Below are 8,931 nucleotides of genomic sequence, written 5' to 3'. Positions count from 1 at the left end.
TTTACATATTGTTTAATCTTAATGATATTTTTGTTTAATAGTTTTACAGATTTTATATCATTTGCTTCTTTTAAATAATGCCAGTTTCAACTGTTTGGGCAATAATAAAAAAAGTGGTCATTAACTGGAACTGTTACAAACCTGCCTGGAAGAGGGCCCAAGTTTATTTTGCCCCCACATACAATGAGGAGGATCTTAACAGGTATATAAAATCCCCAAGGATCACTGCTGGTGAATTAAGAGAGAAAGTAAAATCTTGGGGTTACTACGTCTCCAAAATCACCATCTGACGCCACCTTCTCGCTAACAGATTATTTGGATGGTATGCCAGAAAGAAACCTTGTCTGTCAGTTAACCAGAAACATAAGCACCTGGAGTTTGTGAAATGCTACTACAAGTTTGACTGGAACCAAAAATGGAGCTTTTTGGCAATAAACATTCAAGGTGGATTTGGCGTAAAAAGAAGGATGGCTATAATGAAAAGAACCATATCCCAGCTGTAAAATATGGAGGAGGTTCTGTGATGTTGTGTGGTTGTTTTTCCTCCAAAGGCCCTGGATTCCTCGTTAGGGTACATTATATTATTGACTCGATGCAATACCAGGGCATTTTATATCAAAATCTGGCTACCTTGCCAGGAAACTAAAACTGGGCCATCACTAGATCTTCCAGCAGGACAATGAACCTAAGCACATGTCAAAATAAAAATAAAATGGTTAGCTGACCGCAGAATCAGGTTTCTGCCATGGCCATCTCAGACCCCTGACCTGAACCCCATTGAAAACCTGTGGCCTGAGCTGAAAAGGAGAGTGCACAAGAGAGCGCCTAGGACCCTGGATGATCTGGAGAGATTCTGTAAAGAGGAATGGTCTCAGATGCTCTGCTTGGTATTCTCCAACCATATAAAATGTTATAAGAGAAGACTCAGTACTGTTATACTGGCAAAGGGAGGTTGTACAAAGTATTAAATGCTGGGGTGCCAATAATCATGGCTTGCAGTATGTGTTTTTGTTGAAAATAATTATTTCTTAATGAAGGATTTGTTTTTCTTTGAATAAATTTATTTCAATGAAAGGTTGGATTTTGTGTGACATGAAGCTACTTCATTGAAAGGTGGATTTTTTTCTAACCCTTTTTACAAATCTTTACAAGGGGTGTCAGTAATTGTGGAGGGCACTGTATATTGTTTGCTTTATATTTTCTGTGATTGCATTGACCTGGGGAATTCATTAATGAAATGGTCATAGTGTAACAATAACAGAACTTTTGAATCTTGAAACCTCTTTTTTTAATTCTCTTGAATCATTCTTGGAATGCTACACCCAATAACCTATTATTCTCAGCTCCCTCTGTCTTATTAATGGTAATCTTTCCAAATGCATTTAATAAAACAGTAGGCTAAAAAATTTTCAGCATAAGAATAGCTTTAAAAACTTCAATACGAGTTTTGTGCAAGATACTGAAGTAAGTGGTAATGAAATCTGAGATATGGAGTTGTTGGGGGAAGATGCCGATAAGCAGCATGGCTCTGTAATTGGTGTGTAGTCAGACAAATGTATTGGTATACATTCTTTGTTGTGGAAGCAATGTTTTCAGCGCAGCACGAGATTATGGTGAATTTATAGGATTCCACCGTATTGACAGATATTGACAGTTACGTCGTTGATAACCATGCATACATTCATCTATAACTACCCGTCTGTCTGTCTTTCATATCTCTTGTCCAGTACAGGGTCTTGGTGAACCTAAAGCCTATTGTAGGTAGTACAAGGAAGAATATATGCACAATTTTCTTTTTTTTATTTTCTGTATTTCCTTTTAAAAAATTGTTTCAGGTGCAATCTGATACATTTTTTATTGAATCTTGGCTCAGAATAATTTACTTGTAAAGAGACGAATACAATGTCTGAAAGCTAATATAAAATTAGCATGCCTGTATTAAAAACCAAGACAAATGCATCTTACCTGTATCAGTGGACAGCAGTTTAGGCAGAGGACAAGACAATAACTATCCACCTTCCAGACATGAAACGGGAGAAATATTTATTCCAAAAATATAATAAATATTTAATAAAATAAATATTTATCCCTTCTGTACATGTACTAATTCTTGAATATCATCATTTTGCACATAGGAAATTTGCACCTCGATTAAAAAGGTTGATTTTTAGGTCAACTACTCAAAATAAAGAGAAATAAAATGAGATTCTTCCACATTTCTTTACATACACCAAAGCACAATCTTAAGTGAAACACTGTTGCTCCAAATAAAAATTGAAAAAACTTTCAAAACACAAACATGGATTATATGAACTATCTAGAAATTTTGCTATTTTACTCTTTTTTTGGGCTGTCCACTGATATAACATATGTAGATTTAGGATTATGTGCTTGAGTTGTTCTTTAATAAATAACCATTATTATACCAAGGCACTATGGAATTCTCAAATCTGAAGTAGGGATGATTGCCAAATTTACATCGTTGGAACAGCATAAAAGTTCACAATGCAATTGCCCCGATTATTAAAGCATACACTGGATACAATTTGGTATGAACTCCAGATACATCATTTCTAACATCTTGGCATCAGTAAAATCTATTATTTTACATAGAATTATTAGTTGAGGGCCTGTTATTATTTAGAAATAAGAATTTTTGACCTAGAATTTTATATTTAGATTACCACTCTCTAATCTGTTTCTTAAATGCAGTCTTATCTCTAGTACTCCTTTGCTGTCCGTGGTCAATTCTTGTCAAGTCTCTGGTCCAAAACTTGTTTGAGTTGGAAATGTGTCCATCAATATATCACATCATATCACGGTGAATCGCACTGCATTAGGGGTGAATCATATCGTATCATATTTGTATGTGCTTCGTATGTATCTTTAATGTATCGGATCACTGGGAATACAAAGTGATGTGCATTGCATGGGCCTCAGTAATGGTTATAGACATTTTAGGCTGCATTAAGTAAATAATGCATACCACTGCATTTTCATACCTGAAATCTCCCCCCAGCAAATTTTATCGCCAAGATTTCAGAATGCAGGAATAGTTTTTGAATATACCATACCATGCACAGTAAAAAATTTAAAAATTACAATCTGATACTTCTTACTAACATTTCTTCTACAACTCTTTCTTGGTTGACCACTATTCTGTGAGTCACTGCTACCACCTACAGAAAACACCAAGACTGTAACAGATTTCTTGTATATTCACCCATTTCACTACATTTCTTGTGTAACCGAAAAAAAGACGGCATTTTATTTATATTGCATTTCACCAAAATTTGGAGTTTATGTATTTTTGTTTTGTACTTTTATTATGTTTTTGTTTTGGGTAAGTCCATTGGGGGAATTTTGTTTTGGAAGAGCACGTTATTTCCTACAGCACTCGCGCTTCTCTCCACAGTCGGCGGGAAGCCTTGGTGAGGAGAGGTAGGTGAATGCAAGTGCTCCTACTGAAATACATTAAGTATAAGATACTATGGGACAAGTATGAAAAGTTGGGTTGCAATGTATTTATTATGGTTATAATGACGTACAGTACAGGAGAACACAGTTTTTTGCACACCTTCACACAATCATACTAATTAATGGGGTATTGTAATAGTTCTTTTTGGTTTTTGCCCGTTAAGGGAGCGTGACAACGTGTTCCTGTTGTGCTATATGGATTTCTTTTGTGTGTTCAGGTACGTGAATGTTCAATTATCCTACTGTGTAATTTCTTTAGTTATGCTTACCAGTTTCTTGTTTTATGTATATATGTGAACTGTTTTGTCGTTATTCCATGTTTTATAATTTATGGATGATGGTCAAAATATGTATAAGATAGATTAGAGAATGTTAGGTTAATATCCATCCATCCATTTTCCAAACCTCTTATCCTACTGGGTTGCAGGGGGGTCCGGAGCCTATCCTGGAAGCAATGGGCATGAGGCAGGGAACAACCCAGGATGGGGGGGGGCAACCCATCGCAGGGCACACTCACACACCATTCACTCACACATGCACTCCTACAGGCAAAGTCCAATTAGCCTCAGCATGTTTTTGGACTGTGGGTGGAAACCCCACAACGACATGGGGAGAACATGCAAACTCCACACACATGTGACCCAGGCAGAGACTCAAACCTGGGTCCCAGAGGTGTGCTGCAACAGTGCTAACCACTGCACCACCATGCTGCCCCCGTTAGGTGAATATATTTATTTTATAATATATTATAATATATTTATTTTATCTGTTATGCCTGTATATGTTCGTGGGTTCAGTGAGTCAGCGGTAAGCCTGGGTGAGGAGAGGAAGTGTGACAACGTGTTCCTGTTGTGCTATATGGATTTCTTTTGTGTGTTCAGCGGTAGGGGAATAAACGACGTCCGTCAGTCATCCAGCAGCACGAGTCTTCATCTTTCGTATAAAAAATAAAAAAATTACACAACACAGAGAGAAGAAGAAAGAGAGGGGATAAGCGACCGCGAGGCATACCGGTCACATTTGTATTTGGTTATGTTGAAATACATCTGCCCTCTGCTGGTCCACTGGAATATCAGTGCTGTATTCATGCACCGACCACATCCATCTGCGTCCATCGACAAATGTAACAATTGTAATATGAACACAAGCTTCCATGCGCATGACCATCCACAGCCCGAAAGTACACACAGGAAAGTTAAGTATGAAATAGCCTTGAACTGGCTTTTACATGTATTCGCCCTTAATCAGCATGGTCGCGTACTGCGTGTAACACAAAAAAGAAGGGATGGCCATGCAAGAAGCGAAATTAATTCATCAAGCAAGAAAAGGGGGTTATGTCCTGAATGGTTTAAGCAACAAGCAAAACGTGGACTAATGGGGTCAGACCTGTTGGGGATCGGAACTGGTGTGGTGCGGAGACATTGTCCATTGCATGGCAGCACTCAGATCCAGGCGGCCGATCCGGGTAGACCTGTGGGACGTCTTGTTTCTCTCTTGATAATACCTTATTAGGTTAATTAAAATCCATGTCCCACTCTCGCCAGTGTGGGGAAGCAATAAAAAAGGCCAATAGGATGTTGGGGTATATCTCCAGGTGTGTGGAGTTTAAGTCCAGGGAGGTAATGCTAAGATTATACAATTCCTTGGTGAGACCTCACCTTGAATATTGTGTGCAGGTTTGGTCACCATATCTTAAAAAGGACATTGTGGCCTTAGAAAAGGTGCAGCGCAGGGCCACAAAAATGATTCCTGGTCTTAGAGGAATGTCATACGAGGAACGGTTACTTGAGCTAAATCTGTTCAGTCTCAAGCAAAGGAGACTGAGGGGAGACATGATCCAGGTATATAAGATTCTAACAGGTTTGGATGCTGTTCAACCAAATAGTTACTTCAGCATTAGTTTAAATACACGAACTCGTGGCCATAGGTGGAAATTAGCGGGAGAACATTTAAGCTGGATTTAAGGAAGCACTTCTTTACACAGCGTGTAGTCAGAGTATGGAATAGCCTTCCTGATAACATAGTGCAAGCTGAATCCTTGGGTTCCTTTAAATCAGAGCTAGATAAGATTTTAACGACTCTGAGCGATTAGTTTAGTTCTCCCCAAGCGAGCTTGATGGGCCGAATGGCCTCCTCTCGTTTGTATAGTTCTTATGTTCTTATGTCATTTATAGCTCTAATTTAATGATCCCTCAACCATTTCCTCCAAATAAGTACTACAATTGCACGTTTAACATCAAATATCACAAAAATAAATAAAATGTTTTAAATTCTTTCGGCTTTTTGCAAATAACACGCAATAGTTAATCAATTAGTACAATAAGATTCATTTTCTTTACAACAATTAATTTCTTCAATTGCTTTGTTAATTGTCTTACCCTCCAACTGATTAACTATCCCAGAGGCGAAGCTGACATTTTAGTCAAGTTGTACATTCTTAGTCTCTTATCATATAGATAGGTTACAATAATGATTTTGGGAAAATTACTCATCCATCCATCCATTTTCCAAATCGCTTATCCTACTGGGTTGCGGGGGGTCTGGAGTCTATCCCGGAAGCAATGGGCACGAGGCAGGGAAAATGACCGATATTGTGTTTAAGAATGAATCAATATACTTATACTTCCACTTTTTCCACTATTCATTCAAAACAATTCTATGAACAAGCAATTATGCTTTACCAATAGATAATGTGGAAATGTTAGTATTATTAGTAGCATGGACTGAAGGTTTAGAATGCATTGCTGATAAAATAATAATACCTATCAACTACGTAGTCCAAATAAGCTTTTCGGTGTAGGCTGCAATGTATTATTCCAAACCAATTGCTAGTCACTGCCACTAACAGAGTTCGGTAATTCAGGTCCAGAGAGTAAAAGTTCAGCCCAGGATGCTTTTTCAACCAACCAGTTGAGTACTCTGTGAATGTGATACGTTATGATCAACTGGTTGGTTGAAACAAAATGTTGGTCTGGACTTTTACTCTCTGGACCTGAACTAGTGAATGACTCATGCAGCAAATTTAAAGGAAAAAAGTGCATTTCTTAAAATTATGAATGTTATTCCCCAAAAACCCGAAATTTTCCCTTATGAATTAAAGGAAGGAAGAAGTGTCCTTTGACTCTAGGCCTTATATATGGATGGCCTTGGTGCTCATGCACATAATTGCTGCCCAGTGTTTTCCTGTAGCAAGACCTCTTGTACAATGAGCAGCTATCATCCATGACCCAAACACAGCTACTTCCATGTAAGTAAATGGTGGGTCTGCATTCCAAAATGGTAGATTCACCATCTTCTGTGTTTCCATCCTTCCATATAGCTTTCTGCAAGTTACACATTGCACGTTGATGAAGTATGCTTATGCGTCGTTTCCTACCTATGACACACAAATCACCCGTTCTCATGATGCTTTCAGTTAAGTGGAGTCCTTGATGGTGAACTAGCTCATGGTAGTGGCACATGAGCAAAATTGATACATGCTTCTGTGCTGGAAGAAAGAATGACTTCAATTAGCTTGCGACAAACATACTCCAACTGTGACTACCGCAAAGGGAGTGTCTGTATGCAGGTTTTGGGGATAACCTTTAGGTCAGCCGTTTGAATCCAGGTGTGAGGACTCTTTCGCCAACTGATAATCTAATTAGGCAGTTCTATTATTAGAACTGTCCTATTATTGGGAAGTTTGTCACACTCAAGAAGTGTGGGGAAGGTCAGATGTGTCTTCCTGTCAATGGATTCCACTACAAGTCCTTTAGCTCTCCATCTTTGGACATCTGAAACTCCAGACCATGTTTTAAAGGTGTAGACTGATGTATGCCCAAGGAGCAAGAGGTTAAGGGCAGATATGCTGAGGCTGGGTTTGAACCAGTGACCTTCAGATTACACGTGCAGCCCACTGAGCCACATGCTGCCCTGTAAGTAAGCTTCAGCTTTGGATGATTCGAGTTCAAGGAGTAAATCTGCTAGGTCCCTGAGACATTGGAGCTACTTGTTGATGATCTTTGAGAAGCTCTTCAGCTTTTGAAACAAAGCTTATTTTATTACTTTAACTGATACATAACACTTCCCTAACCTCTGCCAGAGCATGTTAAGTGTGACACCTGAATATCTGATATGCATCAATATTATTTTTCTTACTTGCGCAGCTGAGTCAGATCCTAACTATTTAACGAGTAGATTGAGTTCTTCACTTGGCTTTAACTGTAGACCTCTAGGTGTTATGAAAGGTGCATACTGTATTTCCATGATAAGTAACACTCTAGTTTATCATTAACCCATGTCCTCCCAATTGGACATGCTTGAAACACCTCTCTAGTGAGCCAACCAGGACGTATCCTAGATAGATGCCTGAACCACCTCATCTGGCTACTTTCCATGCAGAGGAGCAGCAGCTCTACCTTGAGCCCCTCCCGAATGTTTGAGCTCCTCACCCTATCTCTAAGGCTGAGTCCAGCCACCCTGCAGAGGAAACTCATTTCGGCCACTTGTATCTGCAATCTCACTCTTTTGGTCACTAGGCAAAGCTCCTGATGATAGGTGAGGGTAAAATCATAGATTGACCGGTAAATTGAGAGCTTTATCTTCCGGCTCAGCTCCCTTTTCATCAAAACAGAATGGTACAACGTGCACATTACTGCCAACATTGCACCAATCAGTCTGTCGATCTCCCACTCCCTTCTTCCCTGACTCGTGAACAAGACTACAAGATATTTAAACTTCTCTGCTTGAGACAGTATTTCATCCCCCAACAATCCACCCTTTTCTCGGTCAAGAACCATGGCTTCAGACTTTGGGTGCTTCTCCACTGCACCAAGTACGGTACTTTTAGTATGGCTCTTTCGGTACTTTCATTTTTCCAATCAAGTACCACTACCAAAACTTCCAGTACCGAAAGTGTTAAACCAGCTGGGGTACTTCTTTGGTACTTCAGTACTTTGAGGTGGGACTTGAAACACTTTCTTTGTTGATTGGTTATGCAAATAGCCTGCCTCTGAAACACAATACAAACGCTGCCTTGAAACATTCAACGTTTCAAAATCAGAAAATAATGTAAAAAAAAAAGTTAAAAAAAAATGCAGTTTGGTCGTGAGAACATATACAATGGAAAGATCCGAATTGAAAGAAAAGATGAGAAAGAACATTTTGTTGAATATTCTAATAATACAGCACACATATAGCTGTCCTAGCAATGTGATTTTGTTATAAATATAGCAATGTTATTTTGTTGTAATAAATATTGGGGTATTTATAAATCAGAAAAAGAGCTCATAAATTTCTCTAAATTCCATCTTCAAGTGATTTAAACAGCAAGGATGAAAATGATTACAATTGTCTCAAAGGATGCACGTGTTGTTCATGCAAAAGCAGCAGAGATAAAACTTTAAACTGATTTTTAAACATGTCTAAAAGAATCTATAAAAGGAATAATAATTAAAATTGCAAAGTTGGGCACAC

This window comes from Brienomyrus brachyistius, chromosome 21 (assembly GCF_023856365.1).
Source record: "Brienomyrus brachyistius isolate T26 chromosome 21, BBRACH_0.4, whole genome shotgun sequence".
Taxonomy (NCBI): domain Eukaryota; kingdom Metazoa; phylum Chordata; class Actinopteri; order Osteoglossiformes; family Mormyridae; genus Brienomyrus; species Brienomyrus brachyistius.
This window is presented reverse-complemented; position numbering follows the sequence as displayed.